The sequence below is a fragment of the Rosa rugosa genome, chromosome 2 (genome assembly GCF_958449725.1).
Source record: "Rosa rugosa chromosome 2, drRosRugo1.1, whole genome shotgun sequence".
Classification (NCBI taxonomy): Eukaryota; Viridiplantae; Streptophyta; class Magnoliopsida; order Rosales; family Rosaceae; genus Rosa; species Rosa rugosa.
In genome coordinates, this window is record NC_084821.1 from 30,565,797 (window position 1) to 30,587,791 (window position 21,995).

The 21,995-nt window shown below is 36.4% G+C and overlaps 1 pseudogene; it reads right to left on the bottom strand.

Moving 5' to 3' along the window:
- Nucleotides 1-21,865, bottom strand: part of LOC133730625 (uncharacterized) — a 94,148-nt pseudogene extending 72,283 nt beyond the window's left edge.
- Between the last annotated feature and the right edge of the window lie 130 nt (nucleotides 21,866-21,995).

Here is a 21,995-nt window from a genome sequence, read left to right on the forward strand (position 1 = left end):
GCAAAACAACTTTAGGGTTAGGGTTTTGCGTCACAAACCCTAATGTCATGGGCTTTGGTGGGCCTTGGTCCATTTTGCCGAAAATCCACTTCATTCTTGAGAGTTCTTGGGCCACGTTGCTTCATCTTCAAGCCTTCATATTTTCCAACGCAAAACACTTCATTTCTTTCATTTCTTTTCATAGTTGCGTTGGAAACTTCATTGGTAAGCTCTCCTCCAGTTCGCAGGGTTTCCTGGTTGCACTAGGAAAGCTTGTTTCTTCATTTCTGCTCAAATGTGTGGGCCGTTTTCTCTCATATTTGTTCGTCTTGATGTTCGCAGGCTCCTCTTTCCATTCGTGCGTTCATTTCCACTTTTTAGCTCGGAGGTCCTGAAAATAGAAACTAGTATGAGAAATAGAAACTTACCTAATTTGAAAAATAGAAACTTACTAAAAATGAAAAATAGAAAGTTACTAAAAATGAAAAATAGAAACTTTCCTAAACTGAAAATGGAAACTTGCCAGAAATGAGAAATGAGAAATGAAAACTACAAATATGGAAACTTTCTACAATAAGGAGCTTTCCCAATCAAAGAATGGAAACTTTCCAAAACAGGGATTTTTCCAAGGAAATGGCGCAGAAAACATAGGGAAATGCAGTTAAAACGTCGCATTAAAATGCTCCTATCAAATTCCCCCACACTTAGCTTTTGCTAGTCCCTTAGCAAAATCAAACAAAGACACACACTAAGACTCAACGAAAATTAAAGACTCAATCAAATACAATGACTCTATTGCCGTCCAACTATTTGTCTCAGCAATCTCTTACTTTCACAACACCAAGATTAGCACTTTACCAAGAATCAGTGTTTAGGCATTCGAGAGTTAATTAAAACACATAATTCACATATACACAAGTAGGACTTGGTTGGAACAATGGTGATGGTTTCTGTTAAGCATGCTTCAAACAAGTTTGATTCAATTCCTCACAAGGTATATCCACTCTTTCTTCTCTCAGATCCTGGCAATGCTTAAAAGCTTATACACTCAATTATATGTGAAAGATAGCAAGTATATCACATAATGCAAGAAACGAAAGCACAAGTATAATTTTCTTTAAAGATCTCATGAAGGATATCAACTACTTGCACAGATGGACCCAAGCCATAGGTTCAACTCTTGCAACTCATCTCCACATCAAGGGCTGTCCCATCTTAAGGATCAAGAAGGTCTTCTCAAAGGTTGTAATGGGGCCATGGCTCAAGGTTTAAAGAAACGAAGGGTAAGGAATTTAACAAAGTGTCCTAAAAACCTAGTAGAGCTTATGTAAATGTAGAGAGTCCTCGAAATATTTCACCAAGGCATTGCAAAAACGTCACTTTCTCCTAGTGGTCACATAAAAGGGCCTAATGTCTTCATGTTGGGCCCAATCTTCATTGTAAACTTCCCTTGAACTCTAGTGAAATGGACAAAGGCCACATTTTTCTGTAGTGGGCCTTCAATTTAAAACAAACTCCTAAATCACTTAGTATGGGGGACTAGAGTCCATAAACATATATTTTTCTTTCTTTCTTTTTTCTTTTTAGCCGTACACACTTTTCTTTTTCTTTTTCTTTTTTTTTTCACGGCTTCACATATTTTTTTCTTTATGGACAAAATTCCCCCACACTTGAACTTTCACCTCTTCTTATCCTTCATTGTTTGCGCCAAAAATCTTCAAGTAAAGTCTCAATTTAGCTCCACTAAGTCCTTAGGACAAAGGGTAGGGTTATAGCTATGCTAAGGCTTAGGTTAAAGACTTTTAAGGGTGATGAAAGAAAAGGCTTAACGTAGGCTCAAAGGGGTTTATCTAGGGGAGTCCCACGACGGGCACAATTAGGGACACAGGTTCATTTGGCAATGGTGGTAATTCCTAGGGTGCCTCTATCCTTTCCAGAATCAGGGCCATATATTGATATCACGTCTCAACAAGCACAAGAGCGAATTCTAGCATTCTCTAGTCCATCAAACTTAATCTATGGCAAGTAGTCAATCAAGATGAAAGAATAATGAGATCATCAAAACATCGCCAAGAAATTAAGAATATATTTTTCATTTCACTCCAAGAAAAAGGAACATGGTTCAATTATCTCATATGGGTTTATATGAATCAAAACTCATCTTAACATGCTCATATTCTGTACCAAAGTTTCGAAATCCATATCCACTACAAGGCACATATTTTTCATATATCTCAATTAACCAAAGAATACCTTTTAAAGTCATCTCAATTTCGTGATCCTCTTTTAGCCATAATTTCAGAGATATAGAATCATCCTAGACAGTTGAAAGGGCATCCTAAGACTCAAAACAAAAACAAAAGCAACAAAATTTTTTATTGTTATGACATTTTCCTATTTTTTTTTTTTTTTTTTTTTTTTTTTTATATATATGACTAAAAATAAAAGACTCAAAATATAAATCCCTTCCCCCACACTTAAATATTGCATTGTCCTCAATGTAATCAATTAAAAGCATGCAATGAAACACTTAAGCAGATAGAGATGGAATTTACGAAAATAAAGTTCAAAGAAAAACAAAAGATACAAAATAAAGAAGTAGGGAGGAAAAAGCAAATCTGCGTTGAAGGCTCCTCCACAGCTACTTCTGAATTGGGTTGCCTCCCAAGCAGCGCTTAATGTTTATAGTCTTTCAGCCTAGACTTGGTTTCCTCTCGTCCTCAGTTGGGTGGGCCTTCAGAGCCTCCTTTTGGGTTTGGAATTGTGTTGCTCGGAAGCCTACCAGTTTCATGAAACTTGGTCATGAAGTCCACCACTTGTCCCATCTGCTTTTTGAGTTCAGCAATGTCCTTGGTGTGGTTCTGTTGTCCTTGCATCAAAGTCTGTGTGGCACTAGTCAATGCCTGAGTGGAATTAGTCAATGCCTCAAAAGTCTTATCATAGTGGGAATTTGAATTCCCTACGTTGAGTTGAGGAGGCATGTAAGGCCTTTGAAAAGAAGGTCCTTGAGGACGTTGGAAAGTCCCACCAAGAGGGTTCTGAACATTCTCATTGTTGGTCCACTTGAAGTTGGGGTGGTCCCTCCATCCAGGGTTATAGGTATTCGAATATGGATCATACCTTGGACGTTGGGGACCCCCTTGGTTCCCTTGATAGCCTCCTATAGCATTCACAGACTCCCAACCACCATTCTCACTTAGTTGAGGACATTGATCCGTAGGATGTCCTTGGGTAAAGCATACCCCACAAGCAGAAGGTCCTCCATGGCCTTGAATAGTCGCTACCTTGTTCACAAGAAGGGTGAGTTTGCTCAATTGATCCGCAATGGCAGGACTAGTGCTCACCTCATTGACCCTACGAGTGGTCTGTCTCACACCCTCATACTGTTGAGTATTTAGGGCACGATTTTCAATAAGTTCCCTCCCAGCTGCAGGTGACTTATCCACAAAAGCTCCTCCAGCTGCAGCATCCAGCATTTGCCTTTCCAAGGGTAGGAGTCCTTCGTAAAAGCATGTAAGTAGGTTCTCATCCTTCATCTGATGTTGAGGACATTGAGCAATTAAGGAATTGAACCGCTCATAGTAGGCAGCATAAGACTCATCTTGGGCTTGCTCGATCCCACTTAGCTTCTTCCTGAGTGTGATGACCTTGGAAGCTGGGAAGTATCTTTCCAAGAAGGCCTTCCTCATTGTTTCCCAAGAGGTGATACGTCCAGCAGGAATCTCATATAGCCAATCTTTGGCTCTGTCAGCTAAGGAGAATGGAAATGCCTTCATCTTCAGAATGTTCTCATCTGCTCCTTGTGGTTGCATGTTAGAACACACAACCTGAAATGCTCTAAGATGCTTGTTGGCGTCCTCCATAGGAAGCCCATGGAACATAGGGAGTTGGTGCAATAGTCCACTCTTCAGTTCAAACTCTGCTTGTCTTCCTGCTGCAGGGGCTGATACGCTCAAAGCAAGCGCATAATTTAACCCTGAAAACATCGTTAGTAGTATAAGCAAATAGGGATCGTTCTATTCCGGGGATTGAGGGTACACCTGTCATTGTCAAACAATTAAACAATTAAAATTAAAACAAAGTATAATATTTACACATATGCACATTATTTACGAATTAAAAGGGGGTTTTTGATTTTGGTTTTTCTGAAAATTAAACTAAGTTAACAAAATAATTAAAATGCTAAAACATAAAAATATAAATGGAATGCAAGAACAAAGATCAAAATCGAAACATATGATTAAAATTAATCCAAGTTCATCATTGTTCATCATAGTCATGCAAGAGGAATTGATCATGTGAAACGTTCAAAGCAAACAATTTCCCATATTTTACTTTCAACGCTAATTAATCTAAGTGAAAGCACATAGACTAATCCTATCAAACATGCATTCAAGCCCTAGAAAGCTAGTCAATCATACATGTTTAACGCATTAAGCATCTAGAAAGGCTATCAATTCAAATGTGCAACTTAGTATGAAAAAGTCCACCTAATTGCAATCTTCTTTGATTAAATTCGGTTTTTGTACAAAACCTTTACTACTTATTGATTTAAGAACACAAAACCAAAAAGTTGATTCATGTTCTTAAATTCGTAGCACCAATTATATAAAAACCCTAAAAGTTTCGAACCCTTTAAGATTAACATACAAAAGATTTCTATCATGCAAATTTAATCAAACACTCACACATAAGCAACTATAAATCGCAAAACATGAATCTGAAAATTAGTAATTAATCATAGAATTTCAGAATTCGAAAATTGTTCAAACACATGTGTCAACTAGGGCATAACCAACGAAAATTACAAAGCAAAGGTTACAAGGAAGAATCGAATTACACCAAGAGATGGAGATGGTGATGAACGAAAAGGTGATGTGGTCTCTTGAATTTCGAAAGCAATCTTCAAGGATGGTGATGGATGATGTGCACGGCTTGTCCTCTTCTTCCTTGGCCTTGCTTGAACTTCGTGGTTGCCCTAGAGGATGGAGAAGAACACGGCTAAGCTAGAGAGAGTTTTCTGATTTTTTCTAAAGTTATAAAACGCAAAAGTGGGAACTCTTGACGTTGAGAGAAGAGAGGAATATATAGGGGACGGCCCCTAGGTCTCCATGCCGTCCAAAACCCTAGAAAAGCTCACGGCAATTGCTTGCACTTCCACATAATTTCCTCCAATGACTTCTTGCCACATAAGCCCTATGAGGTGTCTCAACCAATCACATAATTTCCTAGAATATTTCCCTTGATTTTCTTGCCGAAATTCTTGAGATAATTTCTGATTTTCTGTCTTTAAATTCGGCCAAAACTCTTTAGGGAATGTAGGAATGCATCTAGTCTTCATTTGAGCTTTTCTTGGTCTCCACCTTTTTCTCTTTCCTTAAAACTCTCTAGGGAATATCTTTGCCGTCCAAAACCCTAGGAATTTCACGTTCTCCCTTGTTTATCTCTTCCTTTTTCACGGCAAAACATCTAGGGTTTATCTCCAAGTATTTTCTTTCCATAAAAATAGCCCTAGATAATCTCCCTAGAAAATCTCTTTTTAATTTCTGATTTTTGGACGCCTCTTCCTTGTTTCTCTCTTGCAAATTCACGGCAAAACATCTTTAGGGCTAGGGTTTGCGTCACAAACCCTAGTTCCATGGGCTTTGGTGGGCTTTTATCCAATTAGCCGAAAATCCAACAAGTCTTGAGAGTTTTTGGGCCTCCATGCGTCACTTCTATGCCATGTCATCTTCCAACGTCACAACACTTTATTTTCTTCATTTCTTTTCATAGTTGCGTTGGAAACTTCATTGGTAAGCTCTCCTCCATTTCGCAGGGTTTCCTGGTTGCACTAGGAAAGCTTGTTTCTTCATTTCTGCTCAAATGTGTGGACCGTTTTCTCTCATATTTGTTTGTCTTGATGTTCGCAGGCTCCTCTTTCCATTTGTGAGTTCATTTCCATTTTCTAGCTCGGAGGTCCTGAAAATAGAAACTAGTATGAGAAATAGAAACTTTCCTAATTTGAAAAATAGCAACTTACCAAAAATGAAAAATAGAAAGTTACTAAAAATGAAAAAATAGAAACTTGCCAGAAATGAGAAATGAAAACTACAAGAATAGAAACTTTCTAAAAATGGAAAATAGAAACTAAGAAAAATGGAAACTTTCTACAAATAGGAACTTTCCCAATCAAAGAATGGAAACTTTCCTAAACAGAGTTTTACTAAGGAAATGACGCAAGAAATGTAAGGAAATGCAGTTAAAACGTCGCATTAAAATGCTCCTATCAGGGGCAGGGTACACAATGCCTGTAGGAGGTCCTCCCTCGACTGTTGCTGTGGATAGTTCCCTAATGGATGCCATTCTCTCTTCCTTGACTTCTTCAGGTGGTGGTGAAGGTGGTGGTGTGGAGTTGGACGAAACCAAAGGTGAAGGTGTACGTGAAGGTGGAGATGGAGTAGGTGTAGGTGATGTGGACTCCTCAGAAGAATAGATCCTCTTCCCTTGCTCGTTAAATTTGTAATCTTTGAATGGCAAATAGGAAGGTCTTCTGTACTCAAGTTGTGGAGGATTCTTCAAACGAGCAAGTCTTTCTTCAATCTCTCGTGCACTAGGGATCTTAGAAGGCTCGGTCATTCATGGATATCCTGAACAACATTAAGAAGTACACAAGTTAGTAATTTACAAAATACAAGATATACAAGTTAATATTTTATACAAAAACGTCACTATTCACAAGGTAACAAAAGAGACTTCCAAATTTTGTACAAGTAAGAGAAGTAAGAAAACAGACCAATTTACAACTGAAAGTTATGTACGAGTGTTTTATTTTTGTCATGGAAATGTCATAAACAAAGTTAATAACTCAATTGATTCCAAGTTGTAAGTCGAGCCCAATAGAAACCACTACTATTGGTGAGCTACGATATAGGGATAGTCGCTTAGACATAAGTCACTTTCCTTTGTTTCAGAAGGCCAGATAGCCAGATTAAGAGGTAAGTGAGAGGGAGGACTCATTTTGGTGATACTACGGAGGCTACTCCCTCATTGAGGTTTACGCCCCTATCGGCTACTTCCACATTGTGGTTTACGCACAGTCTGTAGTATCTCTGAGATCCAATTTGAACCCATCACCCAGGGTCTCAACCTAAGACACCATCTGTAATGCCCCTTACTCAGCTTGGAAATTACTCATGTGTTAAACTGTTCTCCAAGTGCTAATAAAGGCCGCCCTCAACCTCATAAGACCTTAGAAAGGTACGAATGAAGGGTTAAGGCCAATATTAACAAAAGGGCCCTTGTCTACTCATACAATTTTACACACTCACAACAATTAAGTAATTAACAAAATTTATAACTCCATTTTATTTTCTTTAATTCTATTTCTTTACAAGTATAATTAGACACAAATCACACAAAACTTTCACACAAAGTACAAAACGTCACTATCCATTTATCTTTCTTTTTTTTTTTTCTTTTTTTTTTTTTTTTTTTTTCGGTTTCTTTTCTTTTTTTCTTCTTTTAATTTTAAAATTATTTTCAACACTTAGGTACGGGAACAGGGAATCTCAGAGTGCAATGGGCTGTAACAGCTTCCTTTCCGAGATTATGTTTAATCCAATATACCTTAAGTGTCACAACAATTTCTTACATTTTCGTTTGTCATAAATATTATTGATATCAAATTTAATTCCAAGCGGTAAATCAAGTGGACGTGCGGCCCATGTATAATCGTCTAGACACTAAGTCCCTCCTACATCCTTTGGGCAACCTTACTGAAATGGCCAGGTAGGGGAGGGCGAACACAAGAGGTAGGATCCATTTTGGCATAGGCTACTCCCTCATTGAGGTTTACGCCCATTTGTAAGCACTTCTGAATCCAAAACCCGTTGTGAACGTTGTCCCCTTCCTAGACACCATCTCACATAGGCTATACTTACTTGGATATAAAAGGTCCTAAGTGTGAAGACAGTTCGATGAATGTTAATAAAGGCCGCCCTCAACCTTAAGGGACCTGAACTAGGTACCAATAAGGGGTTTAGGCCAATATTAATAAACACGACTTCACCTATTCCTTCTTTAATTTACAACCTACAATTAAATTTGTGTTCAACAATAAAAATAACAACCTAAGTAATTAATTAACTAATTTTCGACAATTACAAAATAATTAACAAGTAAAAAATTTTTTTTATTTTATTTTTTTTTTCGGTCACAATATAAACAACACACAATATTCACAAAGTGACAAATGATTTTTCAATCCCCGGCAACGGCGCCAAAAATTGATACGCTTTAAGCAAGCGCATAATTTAACCCTGAAATGTCATTAGTAATATAAAGTAAATAGGGATCGTTCTATTCCGGGGATTGAGGGTACACCTGTCATTGTCAAACAATTAAACAATTAAAATTAAAACAAAGTATAATATTCACACATATACACTATTCACGAAATAGGGGGGTGATGCGCTTTTTGCAAGCGCATAATTTAACCCTGAAATATCGTTAGTAGTATAAGCAAATAGGGATCGTTCTATTCCGGGGATTGAGGGTACACCTGTCATTGTCAAACAATTAAACAATTAAAATTAAAACAAAGTATAATATTCACAAGTATAAACATTATTTACGAAAAAGGGGGATTTTGTTTTTGGTTTTTCGAAAATAAAACTAAGTTAATAAAACAATTAAAATGCAAAAACATAAAAATACAAATGGAATGAGAGAACAAAGATCAAAACCGAAACTTATGATTAAAATTGATTCAAACCCTAATATTGTTCATCTAAGTCATGAGAAAGGAGTTGATCATGTGAAACATTCGAAAGCAAATGAATTCCCATTTTTTACTTTTCTATGCTAATTAACCTAAGCGAAAGCACCTAGATTAATCCTATCAAACATGCAATCAAACCCTAGAAAGCTAGTCAATCATGTCATGTTTAACGCATTACACATAGAGAAAGGCTATCAACTCAAGTGTACAACTTAGTATGGAAAAGTCCACCTAATTGCAATCCTCGTTAATTAAATTCGATCTTTGTACAAAACCTTTACTACTTTGATTCAAGTTTACACAAAACGAAAAGTCGATTTCATGTTCTTAAACCTAGCACCAATTATATCGAAACCCTAAGTGTTTGCAACCACATAAGATTAAAATACAAAAGTTATCTATAACGCAAATTTAATTAAACAAACCCACATAAGCAACTCTCGAAGAACAATAATATGAATCTGAAAATTTCATTCAATCATATAAAATTCCAGAAATTAATATTCATTCAAACATATATGTCAACTAAAACAAACCAACGAAATTCAAACAAAGGTTACAAAGTAGAGGTCGAATTACACCGTGGATGGAAGATGAGGATGAATGATTTTCGTTGTGATCCTTGAAGCTTGAAAGCAAGTCTTCAATGGTGGATGGTGGAGGAATAGTCACGACTCCTTCTTCTCCCTTCGGCCTTGCTTGAACTCCGTGGCTTGCTTTAGAGGATGGAGAGAAAATGGGAGAAGCTCACGGCAACAATATAATTTTTCTGAATTTTTCTAAGGGATATGGAACCTCTTTCAACGTCAAAGAGGTGGGTATATATAGGAGCACGGCTAGGGTTCACAAAGCAATCACAAATTTCCACATAGCTTCCACCAATGAGAATTCGCCAAGTAAGCTTTGTGATGTAGTCCAACCAATCATAGAATGCCAAGTAATCCGTGTGATGTGTTCCAACCAATCAAAATTCTCTAAAATACCTCCCTAATATTTAATTGCCGAATTTCCTTGAAATTATTCTGATTTTCTTCATGAATTTCGGCTAATATTCCTTTAGGGAATTTAGGGATGCACCTAGACACGTTTTCAGCTTTTCTTGGTCTCCACCTTTTTCTCTTTCCTTTTATTTCTCCCTTGAATCTCTCTTGGCGTTATCTCCTTGATTATTTCTGATTTTCACGTTGGCAATCACACCAAATTATTCCTCCAACAATATTTCCTTCCCATAAAAGTCTCCCAAGAAAATCTCTCCTTGAAATCCTCAATCAATCATCTTTCATTCCCATGTTGTCACCTTGTTTTTCCTTAAGTATTACACGGCAAATTTAATCCCCAAGGAAAATATATTTTCCTTTTTAAAAACTCTTCCTTGATTTCCTCTTGGCATTATATTTTCTGATTTTCCACGTCATTTCCTTGCCATGTCATCTTCATGAAGCTTCTCTTTCCATTTATGAACTCAATTCAGCTTATTTATTCCAAAGACCTGAAAATAGAAGCTTTCTAAAATAAGAAATGGAAACTTTCCTAAACTAAAATGGAAACTTTCTAAAAATGGAAAATAGAAACTACAAAACGGAAACTTTCTACAATTAGGAACTTTCCCAATCAAAGAATGGAAACTTTCCTAAACAGAGTTTTATTAAGGAAATAACGCAGGAAATGTAGGGAAATAGCAGTTAAAACGTAGCATTAAAATGCTCCTATCAAATTCCCCCACACTTAGCTTTTGCTAGTCCCTTAGCAAAATCACACAAAGACTCAACTAAGACTCAACGAAAATTTAAAGACTCTACACAAACAATGACTCTATTGCCCTTCAACATTTTGTCTCAGCAATCTCTTACTTTCACAACACCAAGATTAACACTCAACCAAGAATCAATGTTTAAGCATTCGAGAGTTAATTAAAACATATAATCCACACATACACAAGTAGGACTTGGTTGTAACAATGGTGATGGGGTGGAGCTTAGCATGCTTCAGACAAGTATGATCCACATCCTCACAAGGTATATCCACTCTTTCTTCTCTCAGATCATGGCAATGCTTAAAAGCTTATAATCACTCAATTATATGTGAGAGAACATATTTTAAGGCAATCAAATAGCTCACATATATAAGAAACGAAAAGCACTTTGTGAATATAATTTTTTTCAAAAGATCTCATGAAGGATATCAACTACTTGCACGAATGGACCCAAGCCATAGGTTCAACTCTTGTAACTCATCTCCACATCAAAGGCTGTCCCATCTTAAGGATCAAGAAGGTCCTCTCAAAGGTTGTAATGGGGCTCAGGCTCAAGGTTTTAAGAAATGAAAGGTAAGGATTTATCAAAGTGTCCTAAAAACCTAGCAGAGCTCATGTAAATGTAGAGACCTCGAAAAATCCACCAAGGCAAAACGTCACACCCATAGAAGCAAAATAAAGGGCCTAATGTCTTCATGTTGGGCCCAATCTTCATTGTAAACTTCCCCTTGAACTCTAGTGAAATGGACAAAGGCCAAATTTTTCTGTAGTAGGCTTTCAATTCAAAACAAACTCCAAAATCACTAAGTATGGGGGACTAAAATCCATAACATTTCTTTTCTTTTTCTTTTTCTTTTTAGCCGTACTCAATTTTTTTTTTTTTTCATTTTTCACGGCTTTCACATATTTTTTTCTTTATGGACAAGTCTACCCCCACACTTGAACTTTCACCTCTTCTCAATCATCCTTAGCACCAAACCCATGTAATATGTCTCAAAAGATAGTTCACTAAGTTTTTAGAACAAAGGGTAGGGTTATAACTATACTAAGCTTCATGGTTAAGGATTTTAAGGGTGATGAACGAAAAGGCTTAACGTAGGCTCAAAGGGGTTTATCTAAGGGGGTCCCACGACGGGCACAAATAGGGACACAAGTTTATATGGCAATGGTGGTAATTCCTAGGGTGCCTCTATCCCTTCCAGAATCAGGGCCATGTATTGATAAAATGTCTCAACAAGCACAAGAGCGAATTCTAGCATTCTCTAGTCCATTAAACTTAATCTATGGCAAGCAGTCAATCAAGATGAAAGAATAATGAGATCATCAAAACATCGCCAAGAAATTAAGAATAAATATTTTTCATTTTCACTCCAAGAAAAAGGGACATGGCTCAATTATCTCACATGGGCTTTATAAATCAAAACTCATCTTAACATGCTCATATTCTGTACCAAGGTCACGAGATCCATATCCACTACACATGCATACATTTTTCATATATCTCAATTAACCAAAGAATACCATGTTAAAATCATCTCAATATTGTGATCCTCTTTTAGTCATAATTTCAGAGATATAGAATCATCCCAGACAGTTGAAAGGGCATCCTAAGACTCAAAACAAAAACAAAAGCAACAAATTTTTGACATTTTTCAATTTTGTTGTATTTTTCAATATATATGACTCAAGATAAAAGTATAAATCCCTTCCCCCACACTTAAATATTGCATTGTCCTCAATGTAATCAATCATAAGCATGCAATGAAACAAGTAAGCATAGATAGAAGGCATTTATGAAAACAAATCCTAAAATAAAAACAAAAGAGAAAAAATTGAAAAATAAAAAGAAATAGGGAAAGAGAAAGCAAATCTGTGTAGGTAGACTCCTTCACAGCTACTTCTGAATTGGGTTGCCTCCCAAGCAGCGCTTGAGTTTAACGTCTTTCAGCCAGACGGAACCTCGATTAAAAAAAAAAAGTTAGTGACTATAATTAACTAAGAAATACAAAATATACAAACAAGTTTAACTACGAATTACAAACTACAAGTAAAATTAGCAAGTACATTGTACACAAGACACAAGTTAGGTACACAAGTGAGTAAAAAAAAACATGAAAAATATTTACACAAATGTTTTTTTTTTTTTTTTTTTTAGTGTATCACAACATTTTGTTACATTTTCTTTTGTCATAAATATTATTGATATCAAATCTAATTCCAAGCGGTAAATCAAGTGGACGTGCGGCCCAAGTATAGTCGCCTAGACACAAACTCCCTCCTACATCCTTTGGGCAACCTTACTGAAATGGCCAGGTAGGGGAGGACGACCACAAGAGGCAGAATCCATTTTGGCATGAGCTAAGCCCATTTGTAAGCACTTCTGGATTCAAAACCCGTTATGAACGTTGTCCCCTTCCTAGACACCATTCCACATAGGCTATACTTACTAAGATGAAAAAGATCATAAGTGTGAAGACAGTTCAACAAATGTTAATAAAAGCCGCCCTCAACCTTAAGGGGTACCAATAAGGGGTTTAGGCCAATATTAACAAAAGAGACTTCACCTATTCCATTTAATTTACAACTTACAATTAAAATTCGTATTCAACAATATAAAAAACAACCTAGTTAATTTAAACTAAATTTCAAACAGTTTATATACAACAATTATGAACAAAAACAAGTGATTTTTCAATCCCCGGCAACGGCGCCAAAAATTGATGCGCTTTTTGCAAGCGCATAATTTAACCCTGAAATATCGTTAGTAGTATAAGCAAATAGGGATCGTTCTATTCCGGGGATTGAGGGTACACCTGTCATTGTCAAACAATTAAACAATTAAAATTAAAACAAAGTATAATATTCACAAGTATAAACATTATTTACGAAAAAGGGGGATTTTGTTTTTGGTTTTTCGAAAATAAAACTAAGTTAATAAAACAATTAAAATGCAAAAACATAAAAATACAAATGGAATGAGAGAACAAAGATCAAAACCGAAACTTATGATTAAAATTGATTCAAACCCTAATATTGTTCATCTAAGTCATGAGAAAGGAGTTGATCATGTGAAACATTCGAAAGCAAATGAATTCCCATTTTTTACTTTTCAATGCTAATTAACCTAAGCGAAAGCACCTAGATTAATCCTATCAAACATGCAATCAAACCCTAGAAAGCTAGTCAATCATGTCATGTTTAACGCATTACACATAGAGAAAGGCTATCAACTCAAGTGTACAACTTAGTATGGAAAAGTCCACCTAATTGCAATCCTCGTTAATTAAATTCGATCTTTGTACAAAACCTTTACTACTTTGATTCAAGTTTACACAAAACGAAAAGTCGATTTCATGTTCTTAAACCTAGCACCAATTATATCGAAACCCTAAGTGTTTGCAACCACATAAGATTAAAATACAAAAGTTATCTATAACGCAAATTTAATTAAACAAACCCACATAAGCAACTCTCGAAGAACAATAATATGAATCTGAAAATTTCATTCAATCATATAAAATTCCAGAAATTAATATTCATTCAAACATATATGTCAACTAAAACAAACCAACGAAATTCAAACAAAGGTTACAAAGTAGAGGTCGAATTACACCGTGGATGGAAGATGAGGATGAATGATTTTCGTTGTGATCCTTGAAGCTTGAAAGCAAGTCTTCAATGGTGGATGGTGGAGGAATAGTCACGGCTCCTTCTTCTCCCTTCGGCCTTGCTTGAACTCCGTGGCTTGCTTTAGAGGATGGAGAGAAAATGGGAGAAGCTCACGGCAACAATATAATTTTTCTGAATTTTTCTAAGGGATATGGAACCTCTTTCAACGTCAAAGAGGCGGGTATATATAGGAGCACGGCTAGGGTTCACAAAGCAATCACAAATTTCCACATAGCTTCCACCAATGAGAATTCGCCAAGTAAGCTTTGTGATGTAGTCCAACCAATCATAGAATGCCAAGTAATCCGTGTGATGTGTTCCAACCAATCAAAATTCTCTAAAATACCTCCCTAATATTTAATTGCCGAATTTCCTTGAAATTATTCTGATTTTCTTCATGAATTTCGGCTAATATTCCTTTAGGGAATTTAGGGATGCACCTAGACACGTTTTCAGCTTTTCTTGGTCTCCACCTTTTTCTCTTTCCTTTTATTTCTCCCTTGAATCTCTCTTGGCGTTATCTCCTTGATTATTTCTGATTTTCACGTTGGCAATCACACCAAATTATTCCTCCAACAATATTTCCTTCCCATAAAAGTCTCCCAAGAAAATCTCTCCTTGAAATCCTCAATCAATCATCTTTCATTCCCATGTTGTCACCTTGTTTTTCCTTAAGTATTACACGGCAAATTTAATCCCCAAGGAAAATATATTTTCCTTTTTAAAAACTCTTCCTTGATTTCCTCTTGGCATTATATTTTCTGATTTTCCACGTCATTTCCTTGCCATGTCATCTTCATGAAGCTTCTCTTTCCATTTATGAACTCAATTCAGCTTATTTATTCCAAAGACCTGAAAATAGAAGCTTTCTAAAATAAGAAATGGAAACTTTCCTAAACTAAAATGGAAACTTTCTAAAAATGGAAAATAGAAACTACAAAACGGAAACTTTCTACAATTAGGAACTTTCCCAATCAAAGAATGGAAACTTTCCTAAACAGAGTTTTATTAAGGAAATAACGCAGGAAATGTAGGGAAATAGCAGTTAAAACGTAGCATTAAAATGCTCCTATCAGGGGGTATTTTTGATTTTGGTTTCTTTCGAAAATAAAACTAAGTTAACAAAACAATTAAAATGCAAAAACATAAAAATACAAATGGAATGCAAGAACAAAGATCAAAGTCGAAATTCATGATTAAAATTGATTCAAGTTCATCATTGTTCATTATAGTCATGCAAGAGGAATTGATCATGTGAAACGTTCAAAGCAAACAATTTCCCATATTTTACTTTCAATGCTAATTAATCTAAGTGAAAGCACATAGACTAATCCTATCAAACATGCATTCAAGCCCTAGAAAGCTAGTCAATCATACATGTTTAACGCAATAAGCATCTAGAAAGGCTATCAATTCAAATGTGCAACTTAGTATGAAAAAGTCCACCTAATTGCAATCTTCTTTGATTAAATTCGGTTTTTGTACAAAACCTTTACTACTTATTGATTCAAGAACACAAAACCAAAAAGTTGATTCATGTTCTTAAATTCGTAGTGCCAATTATATAAAAACCCTAAAAGTTTCGAACCCTTTAAGATTAACATACAAAAGATTTCTATCATGCAAATTTAATCAAACACTCACACATAAGCAACCATAAATCGCAAAACATGAATCTGAAAATTAACAATTAATCATAAAATTTCAGAAAACAATACTTGTTCAAACATATGTGTCAACTAGGGCATAACCAACGAAAATACAAAACAAAGTTACAAGGGAGAATCGAATTACACCAAGAGATGGAGATGGTGATGAACGAAAAGGTGATGTGGTCTCTTGAATTTCGAAAGCAATCTTCAAGGTGGAGGGTGGATGATGTTCACGGCTTGTCTTCTTCCCCTTTGGCCATGCTTTGCACTTCGTGGTTGCCCTAGAGGATGGGGAGGAGCACGGCTAGGCTAGAGAACTTTCTGATTTTTTTCTAAAGTGTAGATTGTATGGAGCGAGGAACCCTTGACGTTGAGAAGTGATACGCTTAAAGCAAGCGCATAATTTAACCCTGAAAAGATCGTTAGTAGTATAAGCAAATAGGGATCGTTCTATTCCGGGGATTGAGGGTACACCTGTCATTTTCAAACAATTAAACAATTAAAATTAAAACAAAGTATAATATTTACACATATGCACATTATTTACGAATTAAAAAGGGGTTTTTGATTTTGGTTTTTCTGAAAATTAACCTAAGATAACAAAATAATTAAAATGCTAAAACATAAAAATATAAATGGAATGCAAGAACAAAGATCAAAATCGAAACATATGATTAAAATTAATCCAAGTTCATCATTGTTCATCATAGTCATGCAAGAGGAATTGATCATGTGAAACGTTCAAAGCAAACAATTTCCCATATTTTAGTTTCAACGCTAATTAATCTAAGTGAAAGCACATAGACTAATCCTATCAAACATGCATTCAAGCCCTAGAAAGCTAGTCAATCATACATGTTTAACGCATTAAGCATCTAGAAAGGCTATCAATTCAAATGTGCAACTTAGTATGAAAAAGTCCATCTAATTGCAATCTTCTTTGATTAAATTCGGTTTTTGTACAAAACCTTTACTACTTATTGATTTAAGAACACAAAACCAAAAAGTTGATTCATGTTCTTAAATTCGTAGCACCAATTATATAAAAATCCTAAAAGTTTCGAACCCTTTAAGATTAACATACAAAAGATTTCTATCATGCAAATTTAATCAAACACTCACACATAAGCAACTATAAATCGCAAAACATGAATCTGAAAATTAGTAATTAATCATAGAATTTCAGAATTCGAAAATTGTTCAAACACGTGTCAACTAGGGCATAACCAACGAAAATTACAAAGCAAAGGTTACAAGGAAGAATCGAATTACACCAAGAGATGGAGATGGTGATGAACGAAAAGGTGATGTGGTCTCTTGAATTTCGAAAGCAATCTTCAAGGATGGTGATGGATGATGTGCACGGCTTGTCCTCTTCTTCCTTGGCCTTGCTTGAACTTCGTGGTTGCCCTAGAGGATGGAGAAGAACACGGCTAAGCTAGAGAGAGTTTTCTGATTTTTTCTAAAGTTATAAAACGCAAAAGTGGGGACCCTTGACGTTGAGAGAAGAGAGGAATATATAGGGGACGGCCCCTCGGTCTCCATGCCGTCCAAAACCCTAGAAAAGCTCACGGCAATTGCTTGCACTTCCACATAATTTCCTCCAATGACTTCTTGCCACATAAGCCCTATGAGGTGTCTCAACCAATCACATAATTTCCTAGAATATTTCCCTTGATTTTCTTGCCGAAATTCTTGAGATAATTTCTGATTTTCTGTCTTTAAATTCGGCCAAAACTCTTTAGGGAATGTAGGAATGCATCTAGTCTTCATTTGAGCTTTTCTTGGTCTCCACCTTTTTCTCTTTCCTTAAAACTCTCTAGGGAATATCTTTGCCGTCCAAAACCCTAGGAATTTCACGTTCTCCCTTGTTTATCTCTTCCTTTTTCACGGCAAAACATCTAGGGTTTATCTCCAAGTATTTTCTTTCCATAAAAATAGCCCTAGATAATCTCCCTAGAAAATCTCTTTTTAATTTCTGATTTTTGGACGCCTCTTCCTTGTTTCTCTCTTGCAAATTCACGGCAAAACATCTTTAGGGCTAGGGTTTGCGTCACAAACCCTAGTTCCATGGGCTTTGGTGGGCTTTTATCCAATTAGCCGAAAATCCAACAAGTCTTGAGAGTTTTTGGGCCTCCATGCGTCACTTCTATGCCATGTCATCTTCCAACGTCACAACACTTTATTTTCTTCATTTCTTTTCATAGTTGCGTTGGAAACTTCATTGGTAAGCTCTCCTCCATTTCGCAGGGTTTCCTGGTTGCACTAGGAAAGCTTGTTTCTTCATTTCTGCTCAAATGTGTGGACCGTTTTCTCTCATATTTGTTTGTCTTGATGTTCGCAGGCTCCTCTTTCCATTTGTGAGTTCATTTCCACTTTCTAGCTCGGAGGTCCTGAAAATAGAAACTAGTATGAGAAATAGAAACTTTCCTAATTTGAAAAATAGCAACTTACCAAAAATGAAAAATAGAAAGTTACTAAAAATGAAAAATAGAAACTTGCCAGAAATGAGAAATGAAAACTACAAGAATAGAAACTTTCTAAAAATGGAAAATAGAAACTAAGAAAAATGGAAACTTTCTACAAATAGGAACTTTCCCAATCAAAGAATGGAAACTTTCCTAAACAGAGTTTTACTAAGGAAATGACGCAAGAAATGTAAGGAAATGCAGTTAAAACGTCGCATTAAAATGCTCCTATCAAATTCCCCCACACTTAGCTTTCGCTAGTCCCTTAGCAAAATCAAACAAAGACACACACTAAGACTCAACGAAAATTAAAGACTCAAACAAACAAAGACTCTATTGCCCTTCAACTATTTGTCTCAGCAATCTCTTACTTTCACAACACCAAGATTAGCACTTTACCAAGAATAAATGTTTAGGCATTCGAGAGTTAATTAAAACACATAATTCACATATACACAAGTAGGACTTGGTTGGAACAATGGTGATGGTTTCTGTTAAGCATGCTTCAAACAAGTTCGATTCAATTCCTCACAAGGTATATCCACTCTTTCTTCTCTCAGATCATGGCAATGCTTAAAAGCTTATACACTCAATTATATGTGAAAGATAGCAAGTATATCACATAATGCAAGAAACGAAAGCACAAGTATAATTTTCTTTAAAGATCTCATGAAGGATATCAACTACTTGCACAGATGGACCCAAGCCATAGGTTCAACTCTTGTAACTCATCTCCACATCAAAGGCTGTCCCATCTTAAGGATCAAGAAGGTCCCCTCAAAGGTTGTAATGGGGCCATGGCTCAAGGTTTAAAGAAACGAAGGGTAAGGAATTTAACAAAGTGTCCTGAAAACCAAGTAGAGCTTATGTAAATGTAGAGAGTCCTCGAAATATGTCACCAAGGCATTGCAAAAACGTCACTCTCTCCTAGTGGTCACAGAAAAGGGCCTAATGTCTTCATGTTGGGCCCAATCTTCATTGTAAACTTCCCTTGAACTCTAGTGAAATGGACAAAGGCCAAATTTTTCTGTAGTGGGCCTTCAATTCAAAGCAAACTCCAAGATCACTAAGTATGGGGTACTAAAGTCCATAAACATATTCTCTTTTCTTTTTCTTAGCCGTTTACATATTTTCATTTTTTCCTTTTTCTTTTTTCTCGGCTTTTTCATACATTTTTCATTCATGGACAAGTTTACCCCCACACTTGAACCTTCACCTCTTCTTATTCTTCAAAATTGACGTCAAAATTCTTCAAGTAAAGTCTCAATTTAGCTCCACTAAGTCCTTAGGACAAAGGGTAGGGTTATAGCTATACTAAGGCTTAGGTTAAAGATTTTAAGGGTGATGAAAGAAAAGGCTTAACGTAGGCTCAAAGGGGTTTATCTAGGGGAGTCCCACGACGGGCACAATTAGGGACACAGGTTCATTTGGCAATGGTGGTAGTTCCTAGGGTGCCTCTATCCCTTCCAGAATCAGGGCCATATATTGATATCACATCTCAACAAGCACAAGAGCGAATTCTAGCATTCTCTAGTCCATCAAACTTAATCTATGGCAAGTAGTCAATCAAGATGAAAGAATAATGAGATCATCAAAACATCGCCAAGCAATTTAGAATATATATTTCATTCACTCCAAGAAAAAGGGACATGGCACAATTATCTCACATGGGTTTATATGAATCAAACTCATCTTAACATGCTCATATTCTGTACCAAAGTTTCGAAATCCATATCCACTACAAGGCACATATTTTTCATATATCTCAATTAACCAAAGAATACCATTTTAAGTCATCTCAATTTTGTGATCCTCTTTTAGTCATGATTTCAGAGATATAGAATCATCCTAGACAGTTGAAAGGGCATCCTAAGACTCAAAACAAAAACAAAAGCAACGAAATTTTTATTTTTATGACATTTTTCGATTTGTTTTTTTTTTTTTTTTTGTATTTTTCAATATATATGACTCAAAACAAAAATGTAAATCCCTTCCCCCACACTTAAATATTGCATTGTCCTCAATGTAATTAATTATAAGCATGCAATGAAACACTTAAGCATATAGAGATGGAATTTACGAAAATAAAGTTCAAAGACAAACAAAAAGCATAAAATAAAGAAGTAGGGAGGAAAAAGAGCAAATCTGCGTTGAAGGCTCCTCCACAGCTACTTCTGAATTGGGTTGCCTCCCAAGCAGCGCTTAATGTTTATAGTCTTTCAGCCTAGACTTGTACCTCCATTTAATCCTCAAGAGGTGGAACGTTTTGGAGTGGTACTTCCTCCACTTCGTGTTCCACAAAGGCCTCATAGTAAGGCTTCAAACGATGGCCATTCACTTTGAACTCGTTACCTGTTTGTTCACTCTTTATCTGCACAGCTCCATGAGAAAACACATTAGTGATAACAAAAGGTCCAATCCAACGAGAACGAAGTTTACCTGGGAAGAGTTTGAGACGAGAATGGAAGAGAAGAACTTTTTGACCCACAACAAAAGTCTTCCTTCGAATCATTTTATCATGGAATGCCTTAGTCTTTTCTTTATAGATGTTGGCACTTTCGAAAGCATCATTCCTAATCTCCTCTAACTCTTGCAACTGCAGCTTCCTATGAAGCCCAGCTTCATCAATATCCATGTTAAACTGCTTCACAGCCCACCAAGCTTTGTGCTCTAACTCCACAGGTAAATGGCAAGGTTTGCCATAGACAATGCGATATGGGGACATACCTATGGGAGTCTTGTATGCAGTTCTGTAGGCCCACAAGGCATCCTCCAAGCGTAGGGACCAATCCTTCCTGTTAGGGTTCACAGTCTTTTCCAATATCCCCTTGATCTGACGATTTGAGACCTCAGCCTGCCCACTAGTTTGGGGGTGATAAGGTGTAGAAACCTTATGTGTAACATCATATTTCTTCAACAAGGCCTCAATCGTCCGATTGCAAAAATGGGATCCACCATCACTAATGAGAACTCTAGGCATTCCAAACCTGCTAAAGATGTTAGACTTGATAAAATCTGCAACAACCTTAGAGTCATTAGTTCTAGTGGCCTTTGCTTCCACCCATTTGGAAACATAGTCCACTGCAAGTAAGATATATAGAAACCCAAAAGATGAAGGGAAAGGTCCCATGAAATCTATGCCCCAGACATCAAATATTTCAACAGTTATGATATTGGACAATGGCATTTGATCTCTAGAACTTAGATTTCCGGTTCGTTGGCATCTATCACAAGTTAAACAATATGCATGTGCATCCTTAAATAACGTTGGCCAAAAGAACCCAGACTCTAACACCTTAAAAGCAGTCTTTTTAGACCCAAAGTGACCCCCACATGCTTTAGAATGGCAAAACGAAAGTATGGCATTATGTTCATGTTCAGGCACACATCTCCTAATCAGTTGATCAGAGCAATATTTCCACAAATAAGGTTCATCCCAAACATATTGCTTAACAGTTTTCTTAAGCCTATCTCTATGAGCACGTGACATGGTATCAGGAATCTTCCTAGAAACAATATAGTTCACAATATCAGCATACCATGGTTCACTTACCTGAAGTCCAAAAAGCTGCTCATCTGGAAACGTCTCCACCAGAGGGAGAGGGTCTTCTGCATGTACCAAACGACTCAAGTGGTCAGCTACCACGTTTTCACTACCCTTCTTGTCCTTGATGTCAACGTCAAACTCTTGCAAGAGTAGGACCCATCTGATA